Source organism: Pelobates fuscus, chromosome 12 (genome assembly GCF_036172605.1).
Source record: "Pelobates fuscus isolate aPelFus1 chromosome 12, aPelFus1.pri, whole genome shotgun sequence".
Taxonomy (NCBI): Eukaryota; Metazoa; Chordata; class Amphibia; order Anura; family Pelobatidae; genus Pelobates; species Pelobates fuscus.
This window is the reverse complement of record NC_086328.1, coordinates 107,157,425-107,171,502: the sequence shown is the minus strand read 5'-3', so window position 1 is coordinate 107,171,502 and position 14,078 is coordinate 107,157,425. Positions and strand designations below refer to the sequence as shown.

The 14,078-nt window shown below is 44.3% G+C and overlaps 1 protein-coding gene across 1 annotated transcript in view; it reads right to left on the bottom strand.

Annotated features, from left to right (window-relative positions):
- Positions 1-14,078, bottom strand: part of MICAL2 (microtubule associated monooxygenase, calponin and LIM domain containing 2) — a 208,706-nt gene that overhangs the window by 114,479 nt on the left and 80,149 nt on the right. The gene's annotated exons all lie outside the window — the stretch shown is intronic.

The window sequence follows — 14,078 nt, the reverse complement described above, 5'->3', positions numbered from 1 at the left end:
ATACTCGCTGTTACATATTTTTTCTATTTATATAGCGTCAGCGTATTCTGTAGAGTTGTACAATCTGTAAATTACACTTACAAGTAAACGTGACAAATTTTGGGTTGGGTTACAACAGCACTACGCAATTATCTGAAGGAAATTTAAAAAATGGGGCAGTCACCATGGAAACCATCTAAAATACCTGATGATTGCTCCGCTTTTAGTACTGCACCCCAGAAATGATCTTTATGCAGAACCCAAAATTATTTTTAGGGATCAGGTCTTTTTTAAAATTTTTGAGATAGTATGTTTGCGTTGTACCCACTGTAACTTCCCCATCTATGTGTACGGTACCCCGCAGGCAGTCATACCAGCTGCACCCCAAGATTTATACCTGTAAACCCCAATTTGGCCTCACTGTCCTTGGAATAAACTTGTTGAATAAACTGTTCAGATCGGCATGTTCTCTCAGAGCAATAAACAGGGTTTATGAAAAAAGGAATGGAAACAAAGAATCGGTTCTATTAAACCACTCGTTATTACTTTTCTCCTGTAATTTCCCATTGAGGTACGTATTAACAATACAAAGATAGCAGGATTCTTTCATATAGAAGTGTTTATAGAGAGCTTTCCATGAACCAGCAGAATTCTTTATTAAACCTCAAATTGTAGCAAACTGAAATCCAAATGGCAAAATGTAGGAAAACACAACTAATCAGGAAGAATTTTCCATCCCATCTGCAGTCGCTGCTCAGCTGCTTTAACCTGAAATTCTCCATTCAGATTTGAATTTGCTAGAATTCGGAGTTTAGTGGAAAAACCTGCAAGGGCTTGAATAGTGATATGTTCTACGTACTGCTCCCTTTTGCAGCCCCAAACAGTTAATTGAGTTGTCAGCGAGTTGATTATAACAAATGGAACATACATAGATCTGTATATACGCCATGTATTGGCACGCACCACCCAGTGTATATTTATATATGTTTTTAAGCAATGCATTCCAATCCTCTTATTGTATGTTGTTTTAATCTAATGACTCTCTGGCATGAAGCAGAAATCACAATGACCAGGAAAGAATCATCTCCGTTATAATGAGGTAGTGGACCTGCTGGGACATTTCTAGGAGATTGAATCATTGTGCAGATAATGCAGGGGCCTCTGGGAGTACGTAATTCTATATACAGCCCCGACAGTCAGCAAAATGGAATTAAAGAAAGCTGGGGTTGCCAGATTGTAATGTTTTTGCTGGCACCTAAGAATTCTGTATTCTGCCACAAAGGGGTCGAATATGCTGCCCGCTGGAATTCTGAATACACATACCAAGGGTGCAAAATTGATATTCAATTATGTTATTTTTATTATTATTTAAGTGATATTAAACGTGGAACATGACCATTTTAAATACGGCCGGGCAGCACTATGAATCACTCCTAGACAAAATGCAGAATGCATAAGCTTCCTAATAAAATGGCAAACTGGAAATGTAGTATTTTTTACTATTTTTACATTCAGAGATGTCCATTGGTGGCAAAGTTACTGACTGGCAGAAAAAAATACATATTAAAAATTGTTCATGACAATAGAGAAATCTCAAGGAAGTTAAAGGGACACTATAGTCACCAAAACAACTTTAGCTTAATGAAGCAGTTTTGGTGTATAGAGCATGCCCCTGCAGTCTCACTGCTTAATTCTCTGCCATTTAGGAGTTAAATAACTTTGTTTATGAACCCCAGTCACACCTCCCTGCATGTGACTTGCACAGCCTCCCTAAACATTTCCTGTAAAGTCATTTACAGTTTATCCTTCAAAGTTCTGATTCATTTAGATTTTCTTATCCCCTGCTATGTTAATAGCTTGCTAGACCCTGCAAACATAGCTGATCTGATAAAAAATACTCTGACTCAGCATGACAATTTTAGCCCAGAATTTTCCATTCTGATTTAAGTTCAATACAGTTTACAGTATAGTGAATAAGCCTGAGAGAATTTGGGAACAAATTGATACGTTAATGCACCCAGCACCTGTTCTTAAGGTGCTATATTGAACAAAGTATATATTCAGCATATACATCAAGGTATATATTGTTGCTGAAACCAGTATGCTGTGTATAGGTTAAGGTATGTCCTGCCATGCCCACTGTGGCACATTATATTGTGCATAGAGTATGCGACTGGAGAGGAGTCATCGGCTGAACATCCATTATATTTACAATCCAGACACGATTAGTCATTAAAGAGAACTCACTTAGCATTTCCAAATCTCAGGAGAAATACCACTCCTTTTACAAAACAAAAAACACACACAGTTCCATCCACAAAACTCCAATCTAGTCCAGATGTTAACAGCAGAGGAAGGGATGCTGGCGGCTGGTCCTAAGGGTCTGTGTGAATCTTACTGATACAAGATTAGTTTAAACGAAAGTGAAATTCCACAAGTAGCAGACGCTAAAGATGCCAGAGGTGTCAACTTTCAGATGGGTCTAAATGCATTCCTCCTAATCATTCAATGCAATCCATCTTTAATGAGATAAAAACGGAGATCAAGGGAGGAAGAAGATGAGCGCTGCCATGGCTAACCTAGGTACGATATACATGGCTATAAAGTGCCAGCCAATCAGCACTACCCAAAAGCTTGACCGGGATCAGCCACCTAGGGCACGTGTGGCATGAATGGCACTCGTGGGGCATTGCACGGCACTCAAGGCTGCCAGAGCCAAACAGGTTCTGCCCTATCAGGCATCAGATATCTGCTATTACAAACAGAGTCGTGATTGCAAGTGGTGAGGGACAATCCCCAATTTACACATTGTAGCGCTTAAAGGGATTGATCTCAGGTCACTTCCTCCCTGCACTTGTGAATGGGAATCCACACTGGAAGAGAGGGCAGCCCAAAGCAGCTATTGCAACTTCTGTCCTTAAACTGTACCTGACCAGCCCGTTCCCCACTCGACTCCAGGGAAGCCACCCACACTGCTAAATATACACAGAGCTGCAGAAGAAGCCTCCCCCTCATACAAATAATACAAACAGCCCACACATAAACACACAGTCCCCACAAACACAACACCACTGACAAATCCACATCCATGCACACAATCCAACAAGCAGCCTCTCACATTGGGCTGTGCGCCACTTGTGTGTCAGACAATCACAGGCCGTAAGTCCTTCACATTATTTTTCCAAAACACACTATTCATTGTCATCCATTCTCTTTCTGTATTAAACATTAAAGGGTCACTATAGGGTCAGGAACACAAACATGTATTCCTGACCCTATAGGGTTAAAACCACCATCTAGCCCCCCCTGGTCCCCTCATGCCTCCCTAAAAATAGTAAAATCTTACTTGTATTCAAGCCTGAAGCTGTAACTCTGCATGCTGTTTGCCTCAGAAAAACAAGCTGTCTGCTGACATCATAAGCTGTCTGCTTCCCCATAGGATTGGCTGAGACTGACAAGGGGGCAGATCAGGGGCAGAGCCAGCATAATTCAAACACAGCCCTGGCCAATCAGCATCTCCTCATAGAGATGAATTGAATCAATGAATCTCTATGAGGAAAGGTCAGTGTCTGCATGCAGAGAGAGGAGACACTGAATGTTTGGATGCATTTTACGCAGCCATGACCCAGGAAGGATCTCTAACAGCCATCTAAGGAGTGGCCAGTGAAGTTATCACTAGGCTGTAATGTAAACACTGCATTTTCTCTGAAAAGACAGTGTTTACAGCAAAAAGCCTGAAGGTAATTATTCTACTCACCAGAACAAATTCAATAAGCTGTAGTTGTTCTGGTGACTATAGTGTCCCTTTAACATATATATTACATAGATTGAAAATTATACCCCAGTTTGATTTGTTTTTACTATTAATGCTTCTTGGTAAAGAGGAACACAGGCCTTAACTGAATATTTTTTTATAAGCTTTTTAAAGGATTTATTATTTCTGGATAAGCTTTAAAAATGTTGTTATGTTATTAAAATGTAACAAAAAATATGTGAATATATATATATATATAAAAAAAATCTAAATATTTAATTTAAAAAACTCTAAATATTAAAAAATTTGATAAGCTTATCCAAACATATTAAATTGAGCCCACAGTTAGTAAATATTAAATTTTTTAGCACAACAGCAAAATATCACGTCTCACATCTGAAGTCATGTTTTTCTGTACATGTTTGTTAAAACTGGTTATTTAGGTCTAAGGGGTGATGCTATATCTCTCATACCTAAGCATGTACCTAGCTAAACTAAATATACTGCCTGCATGTAACCTTATCTTGCACCTAACTACTAAAAATGTGCAATGCCTAGCAACTACCCTATTTGTTATATGACACGTCTAATTAACCAACAAAATGTGCAAGTTATTCTTATGCCACAAATATGTTTACCACTCTATGAACACCGCGCTTGTTAGAGCTGTTGTGGCTATACAAGCAATGTTGTAATCTCCTATGCACAACAAAAATAAAGAATTAAAAAAAAAATTTAAAAAAATGGTTATTTAAAAAAAAAATGCAGGGGCGGGGCCTGACTGCCGAGCAGACTGGTCGCACTGAACCAGCGCTCCGTGAGAAAACTGGCAAATAAGCGACATTTAACTATAATTACCTATCTGAACCCTCTAAAACACAGCAGTAGAGTAGTGGGGTGATCCCCGAGACTCCACTTGCCGAATCGATACCCACGAAGAGGCGACCAGAAGCAGATTGAGGATTGCGGCCTACCAACGCATGCAGGCGCGAGAGAGGCGGCCGACCTCCGCGCCAGCAGATCAGCAGGACAACGCTACAGTCCTCAAGACCCCGTTTCCCCCCCCTGGCCGGTGAGGGATATCCCGGCTACACCAAGCGACAGGCACAATCCTTACTTACCTGACCCAGGCAAACTGAAGCTATGTGCGAGAAACCCCGACCGCGCAACTCACAAGCTAAACAGGGCCTCAGGGGTCCAGCCAAGATGGTGCCAAACTACACCCTCACCAAGCCACCTGAACAGATCGGGGAATTCCTTGACCGTCTCTGCACTCATATGCAGACTAAACTTCACATTAGAGGACGGTCCCTACACGTGGCGATAAGAGGACTGGCGGCATGGATATGTCTGGCGTTCTGGCGCCGCCTAGGCAGACACCTACCTCAAATCCCCAGAGCAGCCTCGGACCCGAAAAGCCGCAGGAGTCACAGACCTGCCTATCAACAAGTGGTCCAAGCAACAGCCGCACCGCAAAGCGCAACCCGACACGGAGGACCTAGCAGAACTGACAGCACAAAAACTTGCCCTGCGGTAGCGTTGGTGAATGACCGGCAACACACTTACCCGCGACCAACCTGAACGAGAGCACAGGGGAGGCAGGTGTATTTCCGCAACAACGCAACCACCATCACCCCACTTAGCGAGCAGACCAGCCCAGGACACCAGCCCTGCACGTGGCTCACCCACCCAGCCTCCAGAGTCGGCATCGGATAACCAGTACAGCCTACACTGACAGTGGACTATGCTCCTGCACGGAGAAAAAGCTCAGTCCTCTCGAACGAACTGTAACTATGGTCCTTTCACTCTCCACCGACATAAGCACGGCTTGAACATTCTACCTAGTATTCACATTTAACCATGCTCTCTCTTCACGTTCACATAACACCCTCAAGAGACAAGCGTGTAGGCCTAGCACAGGATATGTTTAACCAATCTGTTATAAACCTGCACCACACAGGCACAAAATGTATCCGACAGCTGCTTATGGCTCTCACATAATGTACCCACTTATCGCATTGCATAGGGGCTGGCTGTTATTCCTCCTAAAGCATATAGTTCCTAACTGCCTCCCTACCTGGCCTGTTTAGTACCACTCATACTGTTATTAATATACACAGCACAGTCGAGGTATTATAGCCATTCTCAGAGTCAGTTAGTCATGCATACTGTAACCTTGCCAAGTCAATCACTCTTGTTAACCTTAACATTTAATGCTAGCCTGTTCAGCAAGTACTTGTATTATTGTCTTGTTTTATTACTTAACCTTCATGTCAGTTTCCATAATGATCTTCAACGCTTTATATCGCCTGTTATACTGACATAGCTGTTGATTAACCTTGAACCAAGCCTGATTCTTATACCAAAAAATGTGCAGATGTAACCTATGCCGATTAATGACCGGTACCTGATGTTGTGGCAGTGCTGGAATGTTTGTCATCATTATGCACGCCAAAATAAAGAATTTAAAAAAAAAAAAAAAATGCAATCAACATTCGACAAACACGCTACAGCCCAAATACGACTACATCCAAAAACCTTCACGAGGACTTGCATTGAGTGTGTCTTCGGGGTGGCCTTACTTCATTTAAGTTCATCGTTCCCATCTAGGCTATGAAAGTCTTAGAGCCTGACTACCTTCAGATTCCGTTACACCCACATTATATTCTGCATTAGGGCTCAGAACAGCTCCAACAATAAAACGCAGAGCTGGCTGAATCCTAAATGCTTTTAGCTAATTTCCTAATCTGATATATTGTATATTTAGTTGCAGATATGTTTATTTTGTGGTTTTAAAATACAGTAAATTAGACCAATGAACCTTCAGTAATCATCGGTTTCCCCAGCGCTAATAGTATTCCAGAAATTATACTAAATGTTTAATCTGCCAAACCAGACGGCAAGAGAGATTTCCTATTTTAATGTGATGTTTATATTTTAAAATTGCATTTCAGATTCACCGTTTTAACTGGAAAAAATATATATAGTTGGCACCAAAGGGCCGATCATTTTAAAAATATTATATAATATTATATCCCAAAACGTTGCCTGCGCACCTTATCAATCCCTAGTGTTTACTTAATCAATGAAATGTTAAACTTTTTAGCAGCACTTCTTAGCCATGGAGTGTTAGCTCACCTGCCAATACCAAAACTCATTTGTTTATTTAGGGTTCTCCAATAAAATTTTTTAAAAAATGCCCTTTGAATTCTCTTTGAAATCCTGGCAGTTCTCACGTGTGAATAACTGTCTGTGTTTTTATGTTGTGCCTGAATACAGTGTTTCATTCTGCCATACATGATGGGAGTCTGGGCGCGGATCTTGTGTTTATATATTAAATGTCTACAGTGCTGTAGAATCGTCCAGCAGGAAATCTGGTAAATGGCACTAATTTTGGCAATCGTAATGTAAAGCGGAAATTCTGATCACACGGTGGAGTCTTGCTGAGGAATTCTCAATTGAAATAAAGCGTGTTGGACAGAGACGTCTGGAGACTTTGAATACAGAACAAGATGTCCTGCACTCTGGAAACATCGCAGGAAAACATGCCTTGCAACCAGACAAATATTTCTGCAACCAGGGAAATGCCAGCATCTCAGACACAGGAGGGATAGTGAAATATTATTATTTGCTAAAGTGAGAATTCAAAGAGATTTTCCGATTTAAAGGAACACTATAGTGTCAGGAACACAAACATGTATTCCTGACCCTATAGTGTTTAACCCACCATTTAGGTGGCCTATCCCCCTTGGCCCCCCTTTAAACGCACCTTATTACAAGCGCTGCGCGGGTCTGCCCCCTTTGTGACATCAAAATGGCTGATTTTTAGCCAATCCAATGCTTTTCCATAAGGAAAGCATTGGATTGGCTAAAATTGGCACGGGGCAGGGCCAAATGCTGTTTTGGCCAATCAGTTCCTCCTCATAGAGATGCATTGAAAATTCAGAATCTCCATGTAGAGCGTGGAGACGCTGAACGTCAGTGCTGCTTTTTCAGCAGCACTGAGCCAGGAAGCACCTCCAGTAGCCATCTAAGGAGTGGCCACTTGAAGGTGTCCCTATAGGCAATGTAAACACTGCCCTTTCTCTGAAAAGGCAGTGTTTACATGAAAATGCCTGAAGGGAGCTATTATACTCACCAAAACAACTGCATTAAGCTGCAGTTGTTCTGGAGACTATAGTGTCACTTTAAGGCCAGAGTAGCCGATCAGAAAGCATATGTTATTTAAAGAATGTTTCCAGTTTGGCTATTACGACCCTCGAATTTTAACTGTACTTTGAATGCACCTTGAATTCTCAATTTAGTGAATAATTCTGACGGTGATTTCAGAGAGTGAGCAGAATCCGCTACTGAAAACACTAACAGGGCTATTTACTGATGTGTGACTATCTGGTGTTCCAAGTGAATTTCACACTGTGGCACAGGTTAGTGAGTAGCTCTGTATATTGGGGTAAAATAGTATATTGAGTAACTCTGTATATTGGGGTAAAATAGTATATTGAGTAACTCTGTATATTGGGGTAAAATAGTATATTGAGTAACTCTGTATATTGGGGTAAAATAGTATATTGTGTAACTCTGTATATTGGGGTAAAATAGTTTATTGTGTAACTCTGTATATTGGGGTAAAATAGGAGTATTTTAGAAGGACAAGGAAGCATAATGTCAGGGCTCCTATGACTGCTAGGATATCAGAAATGATGGAAAACTGACCAATTAATTGGATCGGCATTCATTAGATTAGGCTCAATAAAACAGCACTAAAAGACAGGCTGATAGACCCATACATTAGTCCTATTCCTGTTTTGAAAAAGTGCTGTACACCATCTCGTAGGTATAAACCACTTTTCCATCTTCCAAAACACCTGCTCTCATCATTCAGCTAATGCTCATTTAGTTATTGGTATTTTCATTTACATCATATAACAAACCACTCGTTATATAAAATTAGCAGACCAAGAGCTCCCTACTACTCTGTAAGAGACAGGCCTAGAGCTCCCTACTACTCTGTAAGAGACAGGCCTAGAGCTCCCTACTACTCTGTAAGAGACAGGCCTAGAGCTCCCTACTACTCTGTAAGAGACAGGCCTAGAGCTCCCTACTACTATGTAAGAGACAGGCCTAGAGCTCCCTACTACTCTGTAAGAGACAGGCCTAGAGCTCCCTACTACTCTGTAAGAGACAGGCCTAGAGCTCCCTACTACTCTGTAAGAGACAGGCCTAGAGCTCCCTACTACTCTGTAAGAGACAGGCCTAGAGCTCCCTACTACTCTGTAAGAGACAGGCCTAGAGCTCCCTACTACTATGTAAGAGACAGGCCTAGAGCTCCCTACTACTCTGTAAGAGACAGGCCTAGAGCTCCCTACTACTATGTAAGAGACAGGCCTAGAGCTCCCTACTACTCTGTAAGAGACAGACCTAGAGCTCCCTACTACTCTGTAAGAGACAGGCCTAGAGCTCCCTACTACTATGTAAGAGACAGGCCTAGAGCTCCCTACTACTATGTAAGAGACAGGCCTAGAGCTCCCTACTACTATGTAAGAGACAGGCCTAGAGCTCCCTACTACTCTGTAAGAGACAGGCCTAGAGCTCCCTACTACTCTGTAAGAGACAGACCTAGAGCTCCCAGCTGCCCTGTAAGAGACAGGCCCAGAGATCCCAGCTGCCCTGTAAGAGACAGGCCCAGAGATCCATGCTACCTTGTAAGAGACAGGCCTAGAGCTCCCTACTACTTTGTAAGAGACCGGCCCAGAGCTTCCTGCTACCCCGTAAGAGACAGGCTCTATAAAGACAGACCCATAGCTCCCTGCGCATCTAAGTCCCCCTCCTTTATTCCTGTGTCTCTGTTATTAAATAGAGAGTGTGCCTTGGTGGGGATCAAGCTTATAGACAAACCATACATATAGAGAGAGGCCCGCCAGTTACCCAACCTCACATACAGAAAAGGTTTATACTGTGTAATAAGCAGGTGACAGCTCTCAGACGGGGATGCATTGTCTGGGTTTCCATAAGTTAACGTACCATTTCTATACACAGTAAAGTGAGTCGTTCAGGTAAGTGTTTGTGTTCATGCATGTAAGGTGCTCTGGGAATTGTGCCCATGGAAGGACGAGTGATACTCAGCCTTGATTTATGAAATGCCCGCTCGGGCATGACTGCCAGAACGTATATTCCCAAGCCTTAAAATCTATGCATTCTAACACAGTTTGACACATTCACCAGCCACAGGTAATAAGATACATTCCTAACATATAAAATGTACTGACACATGATACAGGATACAATAGGCAACATATGAAACTTCAACTATAAAATGTTATGACACATAACATCAGTAGCAGGTAATATAATACAATCCATTAAATATTAAATATCACGTATAAAACATTACAAAGTATACATTGACATGTAACAGGATACATTCTATAAAATAAGAAAGCTTTTCTATGTAACAGCCAGAGCCCCACCCTCTGCAGTTATAATGATGAATCTCACCAGTGCCATCCAAATCGCTGTTAACCCTTTTAACAAACGCAAAGAGGACTGCACTGATTTGGTACTATTACGTTACAGATGATGAGGAAGTGATTACCAGAATTGGATGGGGGGGACAGGGTGTTTGATGCTTGAAACCTGCTTAAAGGGACACTAAAGGCACCCAGACCACTTCAGCTCATTGTAGTGGTCTGGGTGCAGTGTCCCAGGTCCCTTAACCCTGCAAAAGTAACTTTTGGTCGCCTAGTTGACACTGGACATTCTCGTGCTATGCATGAGGACCAGGGCCGCCACCAGAAATGTTGGGGCCCCTAACTCAGCTCAGGGTCTGGGCCCCCTGGGGCCCGCCTCCAAATACCGCCCACTGGGTCCGCCTCCAAATACTGCCCACAGGAATACACACACAGACACAAACACACACACTGATACAAAAGGACACAGATACATACTAACAGACACACATACTGAAACAGACATACACGCATACAGGCATATATAATGACACACACATACTGAGACATACACACAGGCATACATAGTGACAGACAGACACATACTAACATACATACATGCATGAGGACATAAAGACACATACATGCATACAGACACTGACATCCATACAGACATACAGACTGACATACATGCATATATACAGACATACTGACAGACATACATGCATACAGACATCCATACACACATACACATAGACCTACGTTCATAATGATATGCAGACATACATTCATACTGACATACAGACATACATACATAGACAGACATACATGTATGCATACAGACATACACAGACATACATAGACATACATAGACATACATGCATGCAGCATTGGCGGATCCAGGGGGGGGGCAACGGGGCAATTGCCCCCCCCGAGATTCTCCCCTGCCGGCTAGTGCAGGGCTGGCATTGCCCAAGCGCCAGCCCTGCAATGTGCCTGCGGACCGGGAGGGAGATCAGTGATCTCCCTCCCCGGTCCGCAGGCACATTACTGACAGCCGACCGGAAGGGGAGGGAGAGAGGACCCGGGAGCTGTTACCAGCAGCTCCTCCGGGTCCTCCTCTCGCGAGATTTGGAGCGTTGCCGCGGTTACCACGGCAACGCTCCAAATCTCGCGAGAGTGAACTCTAGCCCTGGAGCGCGGGCTAGAGTTCACTGGACCACCAGGGATTCCCCACTGGGACCACCAGGGATCCAGAAATGTCCCCCCTCCTCCTCAATAAAGGTAAGAAGGGAGGGGGGACATAAATATATTTTATTAAATACATTTTTTTTTTTAATTTATTTTTTTTAATTAAAAAGCCTCCCTTCCCTCCTCCCCTCCCCCCATACACACTGACCCCATACACACACTACACACACTGACCCCATGCACACACTGACCCCATGCACACACTGACCCCATGCACACACTGACCCCATGCACACACTGACCCCATGCACACACTGACCCCATACACACACTGACCCCATACACACACTACACACACTGACCCCATGCACACACTGACCCCATACACACACTACACACACTGACCCCATGCACACACTGACCCCATACACACACTACACACACTGACCCCATACACACACTGACCCCATACACACACTACACACACTACACACACTGACCCCATACACACACTACACACACTACACACACTGACCCCATACACACACTACACACACTGACCCCATACACACACTGACCCCATACACACACTACACACACTGACCCCATACACACACTACACACACTGACCCCATACACACACTGACCCCATACACACACTACACACACTGACCCCACACACACACACACTGCCCCCATACACACAAACACTGCCCCCATACACACAAACACTGCCCCCATACACACAAACACTGCCCCCATACACACAAACACTGCCCCCATACACACAAACACTGCCCCCATATACACACTGCCCCCATATACACACTGTCCCCATATACACACTGTCCCCATATACACACTGTCCCCATATACACACTGTCCCCATATACACACCGTCCCCATATACATACCGTCCCCATATACACACTGTCCCCATTCACACACTGTCCCCATACACACACTGCCCCACACACACTGCCCCACAAACACTGCCTCCATACACACACTGCCCCACAAACACTGTCCCCATACAACACTGTCCCACAAACACTGTCCCCATACAACACTGTCCCACAAACACTGTCCCCATACAACACTGTCCCACAAACACTGTCCCCATACACACTGCCCCACACACATACTGCCCCGCACACACTGCACACCTATACACACACAGTGCCCTACACACCCTGCTGCCCCCCCATACACACATTGCCCCAAACACACACACACGACCCCCCCATACACACAGTGCCCCCCATACACACACTGCCCCACACATACATACAGTGCCCCCCATACACACACTGCCCCACACAGACATACAGTGCCCCCATACACACACTGCCCCCTAACACACACACTGCCACCCTTACGCACTCACACTCACTTCACCGCTCACACACACACTGCACCTTTCACACACACTTCACCCCTAACACACACCACTTCTCCTATGCCCTATATCCCAGCAGACCCCAGGTAAGTTGTCAAACTGTTCTTAAACGGTATGACTACTTACTCCGGGGTGGGATCCTGGCACTACTGGCACCATAACTACTACACTGAGCTGTAGTGGTTATTGTGCTAGGATTATTTTTTTTAAATAATCTACAAGTGCCCCTCCCGAGATCAGGCTCTGGATCCGCCACTGGCATGCAGTCAGACAGACATAGACATACACACATACATACATACAGAGTCTGTCAGTGGCGTCGCTAGGGGGGGGGCAGAGGGGGCCATGGCCCCCCCTACATCATGCTGTGCCCCCCATTGGGCCCCCCCAAATGCCAGCAACGTGCCCCTCACCCTACCTCATTAGGGGCTCGGTCGGGTGCTGCAGCCCTTTGACAGACCGGGCCCCTTTAAAGTTGCAGGGAGTGCTGGGAGGAAGTGACTGTTACTTCCTCCCAGCTTACAGACCGCGCGGGCTGAGAACTCCCAGGATGCAGGCAGCTGAGAGAGAAGGAGGAAGCAGCAGCTGAGAGAGAAGGAGGAAGGAGGAAGGAGGAGAGAGAGCTCTGCAGCTTCAAACTCCCACCAGGATCAGCCAGCCCCAGAAAGTCACCTCCCTGCAACCAAAAGGTATGGAAGGGGCAGGGTGGGTGGTTAACATTATGGAAGCTGCAAATTGTGTGTGTGCCAGTGTGTATGTTTAGGTATGTGTACATCTGTGTGTATCTGTGAGTGTCTGTGTGTATCTGTATCTGTGAGTGTCAGTGTGTTTGTGTGTGTGTCTGTGTGTATCTGTATCTGTGAGTGTCAGTGTGTATCTGTGAGTGTCTGTGTGTATCTGTATCTGTGAGTGTCAGTGTGTATGTGTGTGTGTCTGTGTGTATCTGTATCTGTGAGTGTCAGTGTGTGTGTGTGTGTGTGTCTGTGTGTATCTGTATCTGTGAGTGTATCTGTGAGTGTCAGTGTGTATCTGAGAGTGTATCTGTGAGTGTCAGTGTGTATCTGTGAGTGTCAGTGTGTATGTGTGTGTGTCTCTGTATCTGTGAGTGTCAGTGTGTATGTCTGTGTGTCTGTGTGTATCTGTATCTGTGAGTGTCAGTGTGTATGTCTGTGTGTCTGTGTGTATCTGTATCGGTGAGTGTCAGTGTGTATGTGTGTGTGTATCTGTATCTGTGAGTGTCAGTGTGTGTGAGTGTCAGTGTGCATCATTGAGTGTCGGTGTGCATCTGTGAGTGTCGGTGTGCATCTGT